Source organism: Solanum stenotomum, chromosome 3 (assembly GCF_019186545.1).
Source record: "Solanum stenotomum isolate F172 chromosome 3, ASM1918654v1, whole genome shotgun sequence".
Classification (NCBI taxonomy): Eukaryota; Viridiplantae; Streptophyta; class Magnoliopsida; order Solanales; family Solanaceae; genus Solanum; species Solanum stenotomum.
In genome coordinates, this window is record NC_064284.1 from 27,384,279 (window position 1) to 27,404,826 (window position 20,548).

Sequence of the window (20,548 nt, forward strand, 5' to 3'; positions counted from 1 at the left end):
AAAAAATAGGGAGTTTCCATAAACTCCGAAAGTCTAACAAAATTATTGCGGAAATAATGCCTAGAACCTGAAAGTCAATGTACCAAAACATCTACTAGCGACAAGTTTAAGAAAATGGGTGCAACCCCAAACTAAACATAAGAAAATCTAAAGTACTAGTCTAAGTCTGAATAGAAATGGACTAAACATAACGAGAACTCATGGCAACTTGGAAGAACTGGCTCACCCTTGAATTCGTTTGATCACCGATCTCCTAGATGAGGTCTGTCAGTAGCCGCCTGAAGATGCCTTGTACTCAACAAAGAAAGAGCAAGTGCAGTATCAGTACACAACCACAGTGTACTAGTAGGATCACGCAGCTATTTCAATAAGTGAACATATACAAGTAATCACAACATATTAAAACATGCATATACCGAACATATACAATAACAGTTATCATTTCAGGATCAATGTACAATTCCACATTCTCAATAATGCACATTTATGACAAGTCAATGGTCCTCTCATGGAACCCATACCCAAATTGTTAGTGTGCCGGATTGTGACACCCGTTCCAAGTTAGTGTGTCAGATCGTGACACCCGTTCCAATATGTATGTCGGTACGTGACATCCGATTTCAGTTAGTGTGTTGGAACGTGACACCCGTTCCATTTAACAAGCCACAATCACAATCACAATGTACATTCTTATAAGCATACCATCAAGTGTTGATTCATGTCATACAATCATTCGTTCATACTCATTTACGATTAATGTGATCAATAGAGCAACATTCACATACATACATGCATTATAATGAAACAATTACTAACATACATCACACAATCATGAAATCAAAATCATCACCTACCTCGAAAACAAGTTTGAATCCTTCTAAGAAACTTGATTCTTCCCTTTCCGGATCTTTTCCGCTTGTTCTAGGTCTATAAACAAACAATTCATAACGGGGATCAATAATTAAGGTCTAATTACCCAGATTATGTGTCACGCCCCAAACTCGAGGGGAGCAACTGGGTCCTAATGCCAAAACTCAGGGCTGAGCCAACCCTGCTGAACCATTTGCTACTAGCGTATGGCAGCCACACGCAATCAAGAAATCAAACAAGTATATCTCGGCTTAAAACTAAGCCATCGACCGGCAAGGCCCTTGTCAACTGATTTATAAAAGAAACAGCTACTTCTAGGAGATCATATAAATAAATAGTCAACTAGCACAGAAGTCCTGATTGGGCCGTCGATGCCACCATGATATCTATACCAAAACTAAAAGTAGGTATATATCAATACAATACATAAAACAGCTCACAAGCTTCCGCAAACCAACAACATAGGCCAACATGGCCATAACGTAGCTATAAACCTCACACACTAGTCTGCAAGCCTCTAAGAGTAGTAAAGATTGGTGGGACAGGGCCCCAGCCTACCCATAAAGATATATACAACAAAAGGTAACAAACCTCCCAACTCTGGCAGCTCCGGAGGAAATGGGCTAGCCAACCGGATAAAATTCAATCCTGCTGCTGAGGAGGTCTACTCAGTCGTCTGTCAGGACCTGCATGCATAAATGCAGCGCCCCCAAGGCCATGGGGCGTTAGTACAAAATAATGTACAGAGTATGAAAGGCAATAGACTATGATGAGGTATCCTGATATACTGGAATAATCAAATAAATAAATCAAGGCTAAAATAAGTGTACTGATCTGCTCCTAAATCTAAACTTATCAAAAATAATAAAACAATAACCTAACCAAGCCCCCATAAGCTCGGCAGGTACAAACAACACACAAGACCACCTACTCAAGCCCCCATAAGCTCGGAAGGTGCCAATCAACCTATATACCCATATTAGTAGTCCCATAGCCTCGTAGGCAGTCACATAGCCCTCTTAGGCATTAATATAGCCTTGTAGGTAGCACATAGCTCTCTTAGGCATCAGCGTAACTTATAGACAACTCATAGCCCTCTTAGGCAACAACATGGCCCTGTAGGAAGCACATAGCCTTCTTAAGCGTCAATATAGCCCTGTAGGCAACTCATAGCCCTGTTAGGCATCCATATAGCCCTGTAGGCAGAACATAGCCCTTCTAGGCATAAATCACATTTCTACAACTAACCACAATAGCCCCAACGACAATAATAACAATCCAACCGCTAAAAGCAAGCAATTTAGTTATAAGCAACCTATACAAATAGCCTCTAAGTCGTGTCCAACATAGGGACGCTACTAACTGAATAAGAATCCCGACAAGGGAGAATTATATCAACTCGAGCAGCCAACAATCAACAATCACGACTACAATAGATCAAGGATAACAACCCAAATACATTGCTTCTAAGCTTTAAGGAAACATGTTGTAAGTAGGAAATAGCCTTAACATACCTTTTTCGCTAAATTCACGTGGCCTAATGACTTTTACTCAATACTCCCTCGATACTACAACAAGGTAGGACCATAATCAACACACAAAAATAAAAGATACCATAACACTACGATAAAATATATGTATTTCCGTCGCAAATTGCTATTTGCTGCTTATAAAAGTTAGAGTCGATGAAAGAAGGGTCTTACCTCGATCTTAAGGTCGTAATACGCTTCAAAACCTTCAAATATATCCAAACCCTTGCTGTCCCAACACTATAGTGTGATATGCTACACAATTGATAAAACAAATTATACCACGATGATGAGCCCAACGCGTAGAACAACTTTCGTCAAGGACTTAAGTCTAGAAAATCTATATTTCACTTGATCCTAGAAATGGGTTTCTCTAATTTCTCTATTTTTTTTAGCTAAACAATGGTGAAAAAGGTCGAAGGAGAAGATATATGTAACATTCCACCGACTTAGGGTCCCACCTCACGTGACTGCTTGCGCAGTCCCACAAAAATGTGAATATCTCTCTATTCTGAAGTCGTATGAACGAATGGTTTGATGCGTTGGAAATTAGACTCGTAGACCTTCGATTTCATAGCTCGCGGAGACCATAACTTTTAATAGATTGGGAGAAAACGTCCGAGACATTTGACTCAAATTTCAGATAAATCTTTAAAAAGGAATTTACGGTAACTTTCGCCAACTTTTATTTTGTCACTTACCTACCTTCAAAACTTGAGATACCACACTTAAAATATCACATAACACATCATTTTTAATTTATTACTCGCTCTCCTTGTCTTTTCACGAAGATACGAGTTAATTTAGACGTTTTTAAAAATCGGGGTGTTACATTATGACGAACCCAATAACCCAAATTATGATCCTAATTAAGATGCAACTAGGGTTTTTCCCACCATCCAAAATAGTTCCAAAACCCTCTCCCAATAATAATTACCCATGAATTTACATTCTACAGATGGAAAGATGGATTCAGAGAGTAAAAACTTACCTTTAGCTTCAAGAATGGTGAAAAACTGTCAAGAAAACACCTGGGTCGTCTCCTAGCTCTCAAGAACGAAACTTGCAAAAAAATAACGATTTTGGGATTTAATTCCGACTTAAATCGCGATTGAGCCGCTACGGCGGGCACCATCCCACCACAGCGTCCCCGCCCTGGCAGCTTACACGACGATAGAACCTCAGAAATTGAGTTCCAAGCGCCCATTTCACAACACACCTTCATCCCATGACACTCGAAAATTATTTGTTCACGCTAAAATCAGTTTCAGGAGTTCTACTCTCCAGATTTAATTTCGTAAAGTCGTATGGGTTCCTTAACGTCTTAGGTATTCACTCGTGTAACCAAATCTATTATTAGATCTCTCATTCGCTACCAGATCTTCCTAGACCTTACTGACACCGATTTCGTCCAAATCTGGACTAGGCTAGAAATTCTCAAGTTACTACCAAAAAAATTTTCGGCCCAAAACTTTCCCCTGTTGCTTTTCTATAACGACGGGAACAAGTCGTTACAATAGATACCAATTTACCTATCACTCGTCCCTCAAAAAATCTGCAAATGTAGCTACATATAACCCTAAGTCCCTACAACAAATGCATAATATACATTTGTTAAAAAAGCTTACACATATGATTATAGTTAAGAATATAAATACTTACATGCTATCACTTTCTTGTTGCATGATGCCTTGGGCATATCCAGCATTGAAAGGATGATGTGGCTTTAAAAGTGTACCAATTTCTTTGTCCTTATATGCATCAAGTTCTTCCCAGTTTGTTCGCTCGGTTTTTTTCAAAAAAATCATTGTCAAGGAAGTAAGAAGGTAGCATCCTTGATAATTTTTTTATCTCCCCAGAATATACTTTTTTTCTTGTGCTTAGAGAAGAGTCATACATGCGTATCAACCTCTGATTCAATTCAACAACAGCCAACACTCAATGGAACCGTCCATTAGAGTTAACCGGAATGTAAACATCATCTACAAGATGCCATGGTAATTCAGCTGGTATTGAAAATCCTTTCATGAAGTTGGTGATTGACCTCTCATGTAGAGATACAGCTGACGCACGATCAATGTGTTCTTAGGTACTAATATTATCATCAGACTCAGTGTTATAATACCTTTCATGGGTATTATAGATGTGTGTATTGAACAAACAATTGACTGCTGTGTACCTGTATTGATTCATGCAGAGAAGTTTTGATTTTTTACGAAGATAGTAAAAAACAGCATTGATGTGCTACACAAAACATTAGAAACATAATTATACATTTGAAAAGAAAAATGGTGAAAATAAAATGTGAGAGACTAATAGTGGTATATGGCATTGATATGTATCTGATACATAAAATAAATGTATCATATACATTAAAATAAATGTATCAGATACATTAAAATAAATGTATCAGATACATCAAATATACATATACATGGCAACTTTACCTGATCAGTCCAGCATTTTTTGGGTTGTGACATGGCATAGATCCATTTTTGATCGATCGGAAATGCAACAACAAAATCAATTATCTCAAACCCAAGTGAAGAGGCCTTTTTGCTCTATATTTATCATCTGTTGGTTTCCTGTATTTTATATTCAAGAGTTGTTATTACAAAATGGAACAATTGTAGTAAATTATCAAAAATAAATACAAAACTTACTTATTGGCATGAGTTTTGAGAAGACCTCTATTAACCCATTGAATATACTCATCAATCAGATAGGACAGTTGTTGATTTGTAATCCCACAGCCTTCAAATAGAAAATACGGACGAATGTCATCCTCCAAGACCTTTTTTCCCTTTTCTCTTGACCCAAAAGAAGTCAAATAAGAAGATTTAATTTTTTTTGAAGGCATCCTGTTACGTGCTAGAGAAGTATTTATATCGCTTCGAACAACAATCTCCATGATTGAAATATCAGTGGGTAATTGATTGTCCGAAAGGAAACTATGGCTGCCGGTTAACTCCTGTGAATTTACCGCACTAACTGATTTAGCAGGAATAGACAATTTTCCTAGATCAACAATAAGTGTATTTATGGCTTCTCGAGTTCCAGATGATATTGTACCATATGTGGTAGAATCCTACATGATTTAAATTTATATTTTAATAAGGTTTGATGAACCAGATAATAGATAAATGATACATGAAAAATAAATAATAATTTTATCGATGTATCAAATGTAACAGAATCTGGCACAGATTGACTAATGTTCTGTTGAGGTTTATCTAAAACATCTTCATTTCTTGTTCCTTCAAATATATGTTGAGGCACTTCTCCTGATGCATCATCCTAAATAACAACTGTACAAGTAATGATACATTAAACTGCAAAGTATCATTTACACACAAACGTTAATGTATAAAACACAGCCTACATTAAACTACAAATTACACACAATCTTTAATGTTTCAAAAACTTCTGATATATCAATGTATCATATACACACAACTTTAATGGAACAACACTGGTATGTATCTTGAAATAAAATGTATCATATACACAAAAAAAAAATGCAAAGTATCATATACACAAAAATTGATTTATAAAACAATGTTGATGTAACATAAATGATGTGTATCATATACACATAAATCAAACTGCAATGTATCCTATTGACACAATTTGATGTATCAAAACAAAGTTGATGTACAATAATATTAAATATTTTATGACAATAGTACCTTCTTATGCTCAGTTGTTTCTGCAGTATGATGAATATTTGCACTGAGGATTGGAGGTTTAAAACATCCTTCATTTCTTGTTGATTCTTCAATGTATCATCAATCTATTTTTTAGAACAATTTTTTTAAAACAAATATGTTACTGATACATTGTTTAATTTGATATACGCAATGAACATAAAACTATTCTCTACACAAATAGAGTAACATAAACCTGATTTTCAACCTCGAAATCAGATACACCAATGTTTTGGTCCTTATGGACAAAATCCATTTGTATTGGTGAGGTTGGTTGTTGATCAAACTTAAAGATACTTGTTTGATGTTCATCATTGTCTTCTTGATCGGAAACTTCAATCATGCACGACATAGACTTGTCGGCCACATCCTTCATCAATGAAATTTAGAACATAATAACCTATGAAAGTTAATACACATAAATAAAATACAAATACAACACACTACCTTTGGTTGCTGGTTGTCCTCCCTATGGATGTATTTCATCAACTGAGAGTGGTTTGTCTTTATTAAAGCCTTGAGATACTTAAATTTCTTGTCAACCTAACAAAAAAAAATGTAATTGACATTCAGTTTTATATTTATACATAAATAAACCTACATAAAATTGATATCATTACTTACGTAGTCCTTCAGATGTTCTTTCAGTTCTTCAATAACAGAATTTACAGACTTATCTCTTTAGGCTTGTGAAGAAATATGGACAAAAAAACATTAGCATCCGGGGTAGGTGCTTCATTTGGCATTGAGAATGACTGGTTTATTGGCACATTCAACTGCTTAGATGAATTAGGTTTCGACACTTTTATTTTAGGTGTATCAATTTTCTTTCTCCTTTTGGGTGGTGGTTGAGATGATGTACCAGACACCCGTGATGATCTCCTAACCAACTGCTCAGGAGGGCTTGTGGAGAAATCATCAAAATCTGAAATATCTTTTGTTTAGACTTTCTTTGCATCAACTGATGTTGTGGAGGGCCTAGGAATAAGAGCATCTTGAATATCAGGTTTATCAAGGGGTTCGACTTCGTCATCAATTTTCTTTCTCCTTTTGGGTGGTGGTTGAGATGATGTACCAGACACCTGTGATGATCTCCTAACGAACTGCTCAAGAGGGATTGTGGAGAAATCATCGAAACCTGAAATATCTTTTGTTTAGACTTTCTTTGCATCAACTGCTGTTGTGGAGGGTCCAGGAATAAGAGCATCTTGAATATCAGGTTTATCAAGGGCTTCGACTTCGTCTGGTGTTGAAATAATGTTTGAAAATGCATTCTGAATTACACAAATTTGTTGAATATTATGACAAAAATATGTATCATACAAAAACTGTTATTTACAACAAAAAATTGAAAGCTTTGTAAAAACTTGTTATTTGCAAATGTAAAATGAATGTTACCTCGGAGAAAATGATGGACATAAACATTTCGAATTTTGGCTTTACAGCCACGACGCTCTAATTACAAATCCTAGGAATATAATTCGCTACTTTAATAGCAATCTCTGGATTTAGACTAGATGCACATTCATAAGTCCATACATTTAGTTCATAAGGCATGCCAAATAAATGATACAACTGTTTATGAAGGTTGAAGTCCTGCCTGAGTGATTAATTAGCTTGTCGAATGCAATCTGACCCCAAGGATACAATTCATACCTACCATGTTCGACCATTAAGAATTCTTCGATCGGTATTGATGTCTCACCAAATTGACATAACATGAATGTATGGACAAAGTATAGTATTACCATCTGAACACCGTTCTGTGTGTTTTCCCAATTACCTATTATAAAGTGTTGAATAAAATGACTCTTGGTTATACCAGTAGTTGCATCAGGAAGGTAACTTTGTAATAACCGCCTAGGAGTGGGTTCTGGGTATGAAAAATCCTTAACATTTTCTTTGCATTTAAGACCAATTATTATGGAAAAATCCTTGATACTAAACTGCAATACACAATCGTTAGCTATCGAACATGCAACAAGTCTTTGTTATCCTGTTGCAACTCCAACAACAACAGACACTTTGTAATTTGTCCCTGAAAATTGCAATTTGGGATGTTTAAATATGGTCCAAAAATCGTATTCTTGAACAGTTCAATGCCTTCATCCTTTATGGACTTTTTGATTTCATTCGCAAAAATCAATGTTGAACGATGCTCCCAAATCTCAAAGCATGGGTTGGTATTTTTTTGATAACATAATTCATTTCCTGCAAATTCAAAAAACAAAACATAAAATTGTACTTGTCTAATCTCAACCACATGATAAAATTAAGAGTGAATGATACATTACATATTATCTGAAAATGCAGTATATACATAATAATTTTATAATGACATCATATCAACCACATGACACATTGCATAAGATACATAAGTAATTAACAACAGTCCAGCCAATAAAATACTTGAATTATTATCATGAACAAAATGTATCAGACATGAACATAATGGAAAATACATTAATGGAGAAATCAATGAATATGATACACATTCAAAATTGTACTAAAAATGATGATTTTACTGTATTTGAAATTAACATGATTGAAGATACATCAATGGAAACATTATTGAATCTGAGATACATTTAAAAATTGAATCTATACAATACAGTGCTAAAATTGTGGTATTTTAATATATCAGGTAAACACAAAATCAGTAGCATACTACACTAACATTGAATTGAAAAAAAATGTATCTTCATTGTTCAAGGAATCTTAAGTCGACCCAACAGACCACTTGCATCAATGTAACAAAAAATTAAGGTTTTAGTGTATCAGCAAAACACAAAATCAACAGATTACAAATTGATAATTATCGAACAGACTATGAAAACATTGAATTGAAAAGTAATGTATCTTTACTCTTAATGTATCAAATTATTTATGACCCAACACAACCAATTCCATATCAAAGACAAAAAAAATAAAAACTGTTATGAAAACACAAACCTTAGGAATTGGAGGTTGGGAATTAACAGATGCCGCTTTTCTTCCCCTTTTGTAATGACCCATATATTAAGTGTATTTACGGAAGTCCTTCCTATATTTAGTTACGTACTTATTAGTTGTTAAATTGGAAATTTCATAATTTAAAAGTATTAGGCCAAAGTGTGAGTTATTTGCTTATGCTAAAGGATCTAAGAGTGGGCCATACCCATCTTTCTTTTATGAGAACGTGAGGTGACATTAGGTTATACCAATATCAGTAAAGCACCCAATTTAGTAAAGAACGAAAGAAAAACGAAAAGCCGCCTAACAAGTTGGTAGAGACGATACGTGAACTTTGAAAAGCTCTCAGGTAATTGTTGAACTTTGGTGATTCCTTTTAATTGTTTTTGGTTAATTGGCAATGATTACAACTTGTCATATTGGAGGTGATAACTATGTCATCTCCTGGTAGTAACGATGTGGCACAAAGATATAAATTATCATTTTAAGATTATTAGCATAGAATAGTTGGAGAATTTTGGGGTTTGAACCATTAAATTTACCTAATGCTAAGCCACTAATTAACAAGTATTGGTTCACTGTGATTTGGAATTGAATCCTATTTAAATTACATAGGTTTAGTTTTAACTTGGGAATAGAAGCAGTAATATATTTGGTACAATATTCTTTAATTAAGTTGGATGGGTTGGTGACAGCAAGATGCACTTAGTGTAGATGTTTAGGGTTAGCTTTAAGTTTAAAGTTTTAATGAAGTTGAGATTTGATCTAATTTCCTTTAATTCAAAAAGAAATATAGTAATATAGACGTTATTGATTCGTATTCTTATGGAGTGTATATATAAATTTGAGCAAATTTTGATCGTTCGGAAGCATTACGAAAGGACAGGTGTGTAAACTGACACTTGGGCTTTGATTTAAGGCAAGTAGAGATCTTTTACTTCTTTGAAGTGCTAGTTTTAATGTATTAAAAAAATGTAAGGATAATGGGAAATGAGAGGTTCCCGTATAAGAGAGATAACGAGCATTTATGCGGGTACCAATGTCATAATATGGAGAAATTTACAAGAAATTGATTATTGATTGATAGTACCATAAGTTGAAATGTGATTGAATTGTTGAGACTTAGGGATTATGTAAGCTTGATTGTCATTGATGACCCCTAGTTGTAGGGTCGATTGATAATCCATTTTATACATTGTTCAAACATATTCATACCACTCTTATTGTTGCATGATAATTATTAGTTGATACAATTCATTGAGTTATCTATGAGATTTATATCATTATTATGCCGATGGGAAATGGTTCTGGCAAGTGACATCATGCAAAGCCAATGGGAAATGGTTCCGGCAAGTTGTATTATGTCGATGGGAAATGATTCCGCTAGGTATATGGACCTCATGAGTCCTTTATGGATCCCGACTATCCGACAGAGGAAGCGGGTGTATACATATTTTATTTTTCTTTTCAGTGCATTGCATTGCATCACACTTCATCTACATTGCATTCCATATTAAATGACATTGATTTAGTGAAATGACTATAGTACTGAATTGACTTGATACACTTGAGATATTGTGCAATATTATTTGTGGTGTAATTGGTCTTATTTTGGGAAAATACATGCTCTAATTATTATATTGAGAGGGAAACTTTTAGGATTTATCTTGTTATCGCTTCTAGGAAGGATTAGAAATCAAAGCTTGTTGAGTACACGTGTTTCCTGTACTCACTCTATACTTATTGCACCGTTTTTGCGTGCAGGAACTGATAAAGGTACTAATAGTGCTTGATTAGTTGGTGGGAGCGAGATTGTTAATTGTTTGAATTCAGGGTGAGCTGTTTTCTCTTCAACAGTATTGGATTCTAGAGACTCTTTTACTTCATGTGTTATTTCCTTCCGGATAGTTATTTTAGTTTTCAGACTTGCTTCGTATTCATAGATGCTCTTGTACTGGTGTCACCGGGTCCTTGGGTAGTTTGAATTTTATTCGTTTATTCCCCACTTATACGAGTTAGTCTTTTTTTTTAATTCAATATTATATCTGGATTATTTAAATTGTTAGTTGATAATAAAGATTAGAGTTTGCATGTTGGGTAATAGGTTCTCTTACGGCTTAATGGGATTTTGGATCATGACAACATGGTATCAGAGCATGGTTCGTAGGTCACACTATGTAGAAGAGCAGAGTCTAGTAGAGTCTTGTGGTTCGGTGCAGAGACGTCTGTAACTTATCTATGAGAGGCTATAGGACTTTAGGAAATTTTCATTCTTTTTTTCCTTATCGGGCACAATTGGTCTTGCATAATACTAAGTGTTCTATTTTATTTCTTCACAGATGGTGAGAACACGATCTACGAATCCTAGAGGTCGGGCACCTGCACCTACATTTGCTACTTGAGCCATACCACGCGGACGAGGTAGAGGGCGAGGTAGAGGCATGGCACGAGTTGCTACATCAACAAAGTCGGGAGTGCCGACAACTACTCCAGTATCTATTAGAGCAGAGTCTCATGAGGATGATGTATATGTTCCAGAGAATGATCAGGTTCAGAATGAGGAGGTGGCCCCAAGTCAGGCGCCAACCGGATTTATTGCTACACCAGTACTTTAGGATACTTTGACACGTATGCTTAGTTTCTTAGAAGGAATGTCTGAGGCTGGTATTTTTCCTAATGAATCTAGTGGTTCTCAGGCAAGGGTTGGAGGACAGAATCCCGACCAACAGCCAACTACAGGTCTTCAAATCCCACTGAGTCAGCCAGCCGCAGCAGTAGCCCTTAGACTTGAGGGTGTGCCTTTTCCTAGTACTACTATTCCTTCTCTTACTAGTCCTATAATGACACTTGAAGAGCAGAAAATGTTTGAGAGGCTCAGGAAGATGGATCCTCCACAATTTAAAGGTGGACATGGAGAGGACGCTTATGAGTTCTTAATTAGCTTCCATGAGAGGTTACATAATTTGGGACTGGTGGAGTCTCGCGGAGTTGACTATACTACTTTTCAGATGCTAGGGCCAGCCAAGCAGTGGTGAAGGGCTTATATTGAAACTAGACTAGTTGGGTCTCGTGCCTTGACTTGGAAGCAATTCACTCAAGTATTTTTACAGAAGTTTGTTCCCCGTAGTATGCGAGAAGAAAGGAGGAACCAGTTTGAGAATTTGACTCAAGATGGTATTTCAGTGGCCGAGTACGAGGCCAGATTTCATTCCTTGTCTCGTCATGCTTTGATGATTCTTCCTATTGAGACTGAGAGGATTCGAAGATTTGTGAATGGATTGATCTATCCAATACGTATGGCAACTTTTCAGACAATATCTGCTGGAGGTACTTTTCAGAGAGTAGTTGATGCGGCCAAGGATGTCGAGTACATGCGACGTCAAGAGTTTGGTGAGGCTAGGGACAAGAGGTCTCGTACTTCGGGTGGTTTCAGCATCACATCATCTGGAGGTAGAGGTTATTCAGGAAAAAGTTTTTGACCACCTTCTGGTAGACCAATTCAGGCAGCTATTCAGATGTTCGAGGGAGGTCATTCAGGACAAGGTTCCCAAGGATATTCTCAGAGAGTTTTTGGTCATAGAGGTTATTCGGATCACTCGTATTCTACTCAGCAGATGATGGCACCAAATACATGTTATGAGTGTGGTGTGCCGGGCCATATCAAGAGAGATTGTCCTCGACTCAAACATTGATCACATCATCATGGTTCTCAGGGTTCACATAAAGTAGTACCCCAAAGAGCTAAGGATCGTGGCAATTCTCAGATAGGTCGAGTTGGTGGCTGAGGTGGTGGTCAGAGTGAGAGTGGTAGGGGTCATTGTTATGCTTTTCCAGGTCGTCCAGAGGCAAAGGTTTCTGATGCAGTTATTACAGGTATTGTCCCAGTGTGTCATAGACCTGCTATCATTTTATTTGACCCGGGTTCTACTTTTTCATATATGTTTGCATATTTCTCTTTGGGCCTAGACAGGCCGTGTGATTCTCTTATTATGCCTATTCGTGTTTCCACACATGTGGGTGATTCTTTAGTGGTGAATCGGGTGTACTGATCCTGTATTTTGACTCTAGAGGGATATGACACATTGGTGGACTTAATTATATTGGATATGGTAGATTTCGACATCATATTGGGTATGAATTGGCTTTCTTCTCATCATGCAGTTCTAGACTGTTACGCCAAGACAGTTACTCTAGATATTCCAGGTATTCCTAAATTGATGTGGCAGGGCAGCCATAGTCCTTATTTGAGAAATGTGATTTCCTTTCTGAAGGCTTAGTGCATGGTTGAGAAGGGATGTCTTACTTATTTAGCATATGTTCGTGATACTAATATTGATAGTCTTCATTTAGAATCGGTGCCTGTGGTGAGGGAATTTTCATAGGTGTTCCTAACTGACCTTCCTGACATTCCACTAGACCGTGATATTGACTTTGGTATTGATTTAGAGCCAGACACTCAACCAGTTTCTATATCTCCATATCGAATAGCTCCAGCAGAATTGAAGGAATTGAAAGAGCAGTTGCAAGATTTATTGAGTAAACGCTTTATTATGCCTAGTGTTTCTCCGTGGGGTGCTCCGATCTTGTTCGTGAAGAAAAAAGATGGCACCATGAGGATGTGTATCGACTATAGACAATTGAACAAAGTGACAATTAAGAATAAGTATCCTATTCTGCATATTGATGATTTGTTTGATCAACTCCAGGGAGCCTCCATATTCTCCAAGATTGATTTGAGATTTGGTTACCATCAGCTGAAGATTAGGGCAGAGGACATTTCTAAGATAGCCTTTAGGACTCGTTATGGCCACTATGAGTTCTTAGTTATGTCTTTTGGGCTGACTAATGCCCCAACTTCATTTATGGAGTTGATGAATAGGATGTTCAAGCCCTATTTAGATTCCTTTGTTATAGTTTTCATTGATGATATATTGATCTACTCTCAAAATAAGGAGGAACATGAGCATCATTTGAGAATTGTGCTCCAGACCTTGAAGAAAAAGCGACTTTATGCAAAATTTTCTAAGTGCGAGTTCTGGCTCAGTTCGGTGACATTATTAGGGCATGTGGTGACTAAGGATGGTATTATGGTAGATCCCAAGAAGATTGAGGTTGTTAGAGATTGGTTTAGGCCTACTTCACTTACTGAGATTTAGAGTTTCGTAGGCTTGGCTAGTTACTATAGACGATTTGTGGAAGGCTTCTCTTTGATTGCATCTCCTTTGACGAAACTAACTCAAAAGAATGTGACTTTTCAATGGTCTGAAGAGTGCGAGGCGAGCTTCCAGAAGCTCAAGACATTGTTGACTTTTGCCCATATCTTGAATTTACTGGTGGAAGGTGAATGTTTCACCATATATTGTGATGTTTCGCGGGTCGATCTTGGCTATGTATTGAGGCAGAAGGGTAAGGTGATAGCGGATGCTTCGAGACAGTTATATGTTCATGAGAAGAACTATCCTACTCATGACTTAGAGTTGGCAACGGTAGTTTTTGTTTTAAAAATTTGGAGGCATTACTTATATGGAGTGCATTGTGAGGTGTTCATAGATCATCGTAGTCTTTAATATATTTTCAGTCAGAGAGATTTGAATTTGAGGCAGAGGAGATGGCTGGAATTGCTTAAGGATTATGACATGACCATCTTATATCACCCAGGGAAGGCGAATGTGGTAGCAGATGCGTTGAGCCGGAAGTCAGTTAGTATGGGAAGCTTGGTATATGTTGCGAGTGGAGAAGCGTCCTTTTGCCTTAGATGTTCAGTCATTGGCTAATAGCTTTGTGAGACTTGATATTTCAAAGCCTGGTAAAGTTCTTGCCCGTGTTGAGGCACACTCTCTTCTATTGGATCAGATCAAGGCTATACAGTTTGAAGATGAAAAGTTTAAGATAATTCATGACAATGTATTAAAGGGTGAAGCCAAGGAAACAATTCTGGATTCACAGGGTGTTTTGAGAATAAAGGGTCGTATTTATGTCCCAAGAGTTGGTGATTTGACCAGGTTAATTATGGAAGATGCTCATAGTTCTAGATTATTTATTCATCCTAGAGTAGCAAAAATGTATCATGATCTAAAGCAACATTATTTGTGGTGTCGAATGAAGAGAGATATTGTAGAATATGTCTCTCGTTGTTTGAACTGCCAACAGGTGAAATATGAGCACCAAAGACCAGGTGGTATGTCTCAGAGGATGCCTATACCTGAGTGGAAATGGGAGTGGATTGCCATGGATTTTGTGGTAGGACTACCGCAGACTTTGAGGAAATTCGATGATATTTGGGTCATTGTGGATAGATTGACCAAATCAGCTCATTTTGTGCCAGTTCAAACATCATATAGTGCGGAGAGGTTAGCTAGAACTTACATTCAGGAAATAGTGTGTTTACATGGTGTGCCCATTTCTATTATTTCAGATCGAGGTACTCAGTTCACATCTAATTTTTGGAGGTCTATGCAAAAGGAGCTGGGTACTAGAGTGGAGCTTAGAACAAATTTTCATCCACAGACAGATGGTCAGTCTGAGTGAACTATTCAGGTGTTGGAGGATATGTTACGGGCGTGTGTGAATGATTTTAGTGGTCATTGGGATCAATTTTTGCCATTAGCCGAGTTTGCTTATAACAATAGTTATCATTCTAGCATTCAACTGGCCCCTTTTGAGGCCTTGTATGGTAGAAGGTTTCGTTCTCTAGTCGGTTGGTTCGATGCATTTGAGGTCAGACCTTGGGGTACAGATTTATTGAGAGATTCCTTAGATAAGGTCAAGTTGATTCAAGATAGACTTCTCACAGTTCAGAGTAGACAAAAAAGTTATGCAGATCGAAAAGTTCGTGATCTTGAGTTCATGATTGGAGAGAAGGTTTTGTTGAAGGGATCTCCCATGAAGGGTGTTATGAGGTTTGGGAAAAAGGGCAAGCTCAGTCTTAGATTCATTGGTCCATTTGAGGTACTCCGACGTATTGGGGAGGTTGCGTATGAGCTGGCAATGCCCCCAGACTTATCAGGGGTTCATCCAGTTTTCCACGTTTCGATGTTAAAGAAATATCGTGGTGATGGTTCTCATGTGATTAAATGGGACTCAGTGCAGTTGGACAAAAATTTGACATTTGAGGAAGAGCCTATGACTATTCTGGATAGACAGGTAAGGAAGTTGAGATGCAAGGATATTGCATTTGTGAAGGTGCAATGGAGACATCGTCCCATGGAGGAAGCTACATGGGAGGTTGAGTCCGACATACGTAACAAATATCCTACGCTTTTCGACAGTAAAGGTATTTTTCTTTCTTTATGTTCGAGGACGAACGTGTATTTTAGTGGTGGATAATATAATGACCCATATATTAAGTGTATTTACGGAAGTCCTCCCTATATTTAGTTACGCACTTATTAATTGTTAAATTGGAAATTTCATAATTTAAAAATATTAGGCCAAAGTGTCAGTTATATGGTTATGCTAAAGGGTCTAGGAGTGGGCCAGACCCATCTTTCTTTTATGAGAACGTGAGGTGACATTAGGTTATACCAATATCAGTAAAGCACCCAATTTAGTAAAGAACGAAAGAAAAACAAAAGGCCGTCTAACAAATTGGTAGAGACGATATGTGAACTTTGAAAAGCTCTTAGGTAATTGTTGAACTTTGGTGATTCCTTTTAATTGTTTTTGGTCAATTGACAATGATTACAACTTGTCATATTGGAGGTGATAAATATATCATCTCCTGGTAGTAACGATGTGGCACAAAGATAGAAATTATCATGTTAAGATTATTAGCATAGAATAGTTGGAGAATTTTGGGGTTTGAACCATTAAATTTACCTTCTGCTAAGCCACTAATTAACAAGTATTGGTTCACTGTGATTTGGAATTGAATCCTATTTAAATTACGTAGGTTTAGTTTTAACTTGGGAATAGAAGCAGTAATATATTTGGTACAATATTCTTTAATTAAGTTGGATGGGTTGGTAATAGCAAGATGCACTTAGTGTAGATGTTTAGGGTTAGCTTTAAGTTTAAAGTTTTAATGAAGTTGAGATTTGATCTGACATCCTTTAATTCGAAAAGAAATATAGTAGTATAGACGTTATTGATTCGTATTCTTATGGAGTGTATATATAAATTTGAGCAAATTTTGATCGTTCGGAAGCGTTACGAAAGGACAGGTGTGTAAACTGACACTTGGGCTTTGATTTAAGGCAAGTAGAGATCTTTTACTTATTTGAAGTGCTAGTTTTAATGTATTAAAAAAATGTAAGGATAATGGGAAATGAGAGGTTCCCGTATAAGAGAGATAACGAGCATTTATGCGGGTACCAATGTCATAATATGGAGAAATTTACAAGAAATTGATTATTGATTGATAGTACCATAAGTTGAAATGTGATTGAATTGTTGAGACTTAGGGATTATGTAAGCTTGATTGTCATTGATGACCCCTAGTTGTAGGGTCGATTGATAATCCATTTTATACATTGTTCAAACATATTCATACCACTCTTATTGTTGCATGATAATTATTAGTTGATACAATTCATTGAGTTATCTATGAGATTTATATCATTATTATGCCGATGGGAAATGGCTCTGGCAAGTGACATCATGCAAAGCCGATGGGAAATGGTTCCGGCGAGTGGTATTATGCCGATGGGAAATGATTCCAACAGGTATATGGACCTCATGAGTCCTTCATAGATCCCGACTATCCGACAGAGGAAGCGGGTGTATACCGATTTTATTTTTCTTTTCAGTGCATTGCATTGCATCACATCATGCTTCATCTACATTGCATTCCATATTAAATGACATTGATTTAGTGAGATGACTGTAGTACTGAATTGACTTGATACACTTTAGATATTGTGTGATATTGTTGGTGGTGTAATTGGTCTTATTTTGGGAAAATACATGCTCTAATTATTATATTGAGATGAGTTATTTTATGACTTAGTTATACTTATTGAGAAGAAAACTTTTAGGGTTTATATCGTTATCGCTTCTAGGAAGGATTAGAAATCAAAGCTTGTTGAGTACACGTGTTTCCCGTACTCACTCTATACTTGTTGCACCCTTTTTGCGTGCAGGACATGCGCAAGGTACTAATGGTGCTTGATTAGTTGGTGGGAGCGAGATTGTTGATTGTTGGAATTCAGGGTGAGCTGCTTTCTCTTCAGCAGTATTGGATTCTAGAGACTCTTTTACTTCATGTGTTATTTCCTTCCGGACAGTTGTTTTAGTTTTCAAACTTGCTTCGTATTCACAGATGCTCTTGTACTGGTGTCACCAGGTTCTTGGGTAGTTTGACTTTTACTCGTTTATTCCCCACTTATATGAGTTAGTCTTTTTTTTATTCAATATTATATTTGCATTAGTTAAATTGTTAGTTGATAATAAAGATCAGAGTTTGCCTGTTGGGTAATAGGTTCTCTTACGGCTTAATGGGATTTTGGGTCGTGACACCTTTTTTGGGGGATTTTTTCAACCTTTGTTTTTTACTTGACAATGTTCTTGTCCTTCTTCATTAATGTGTCATGCAATAGTTTGGATATGTTTTCAACCCACTTTTCATCGTTAGAATCATATGTATGATTAGCATTAGAGGAATTAGTTTGAGAAATAACAATACTAAATGATGGTCCCTGATCCATATGTATCAGTAAAAAAAAACACGAAGAAGACAACAATGGAGAATAAAATTCCTACCTATTCGGAACTTTGAAACTGATAAACTTGAGAGGGACACCTTCTGAAAATCAAAATGAATTTGAAATTTGAAACTGCTAAAAGTGTTGAGAGAATTTAGGGATAAAATGGAGGAGTGAAATGGGGAGTGGGAAACGTGGGTGCAGGCTGAAATAGGAGTGAAATATTTATGTATCCGGAAGATTTTATGAATTGAGGGAATTAAGGAATTTTTGAAAATTTAAAAAAAATAGAAATAAATAGATATTAAGGTAAGTAAATGTGTGTATATAAGTAATTTTTCCATATATAATTAAAAAAAAATGTTTATTTAATATTAAAATGTACATGCTTCAACAATAGGAAATAAACATCTTTCGAGAGATGTATTTCGGATTATTTTTTATAGAAAGAAGTAAATGTACTTATGAGTTTACATTTTCAAGAATAAGCTGATACTCCTTTGTCCCATTTTTGTTTATCATTTTTCATTTTGTACGATGCTTAAAAAATTATAAATAAAAATATAATTTTACTAATTCATCCTTAAAAATCGTCTTGTAAGTTTGTGTAAATAAATGTTAGAGTTTTGATTATTATTAATAAAAATATTTTTTTCATTATACTAATTTACTTCATTATAAAACACCATTAACTCATATACTTAATTAATATTTCTCACTTTTTCATCCAAAAAATAATGTTTATGCTTTTATGAAATATTTGTTACATGAATTAAAAAAATTACGATTTTTGAAAAAGTAAAAAAGAATTAATGAAAGGGTATAATAAGCATTTAAATATTTTAATTATGATAAAGTGGGGAGTTTGATTTTTGTTCAAAGTTGAGGAGGAGTTTGAGTTTTAAAGCAAAGTTGGGGGTTGAAAATGATTTTCACTCTTTCATTTTGTGAAATGACAAGTATTTCCTCCATTCCTATTTATATGTCACAATTTTAGAATTCATGTCATTTAAGAAACTAGGTAAGATTATCATTGTTCTTTTATTTAGTTATCTCTTGAAGTCAAGTTTTCAATAAATGAACATAAATTAAGAAACTAGGTAAGGTTACCATTGTTCCCTTATTTAGTGATCTCTTGAAGTCAAGTTTTCAATAAATGAACATAAATTAATTTATTTTGATTAATTAAATTGATCAATAAACATATACTCATCATTTAGTTTTTCTATGTTGGTTAGATTCATACTTTCAAAGCTAATACTAACTCTTAAGGGTAAAATATGAAGGATATTGTCATTTGTGCACTGATTTTGTGAAATGAAATATATTAAGAATCATCTATTTTTAATAAGGATGACAAATAAATATAAACGGAATAACTACTAAAGAATATCTATTTTTAGTAAAGATGACGTATAAATAGAAATGAAGGGAGTAGTAAAAATGAACAGTAATGAATTCTTTGCCTCTTTATAATCATAGGATTTCCATCATTTTAATTCATAAAAAAGGAGCAGATGAACCTAGCTTGTTTGTCCTCAATTTTGTCATTAGTAAAGTAATATCAATTAGCTTGTTCTATTTATTATCACATTGCTCATTATAACAAGCATCTCTTGCTAGCAAAAAATAAAATAGAAGGTAAAATTTAAAGGGATTATCAATATCTAGACTAGAAATAAATATGCACCCAAGTATATCACATCTCAGATTTAAATTCAAGCAGAGGCAAATATATTTGATACATCATTTCATAATATTATCATAATATTTATATAAAAGTTGTCAAAGTATATAATTATGAGTAGTTTCAAAATTTATAATAGTGTAAAAGTGAATAAGATTAGCT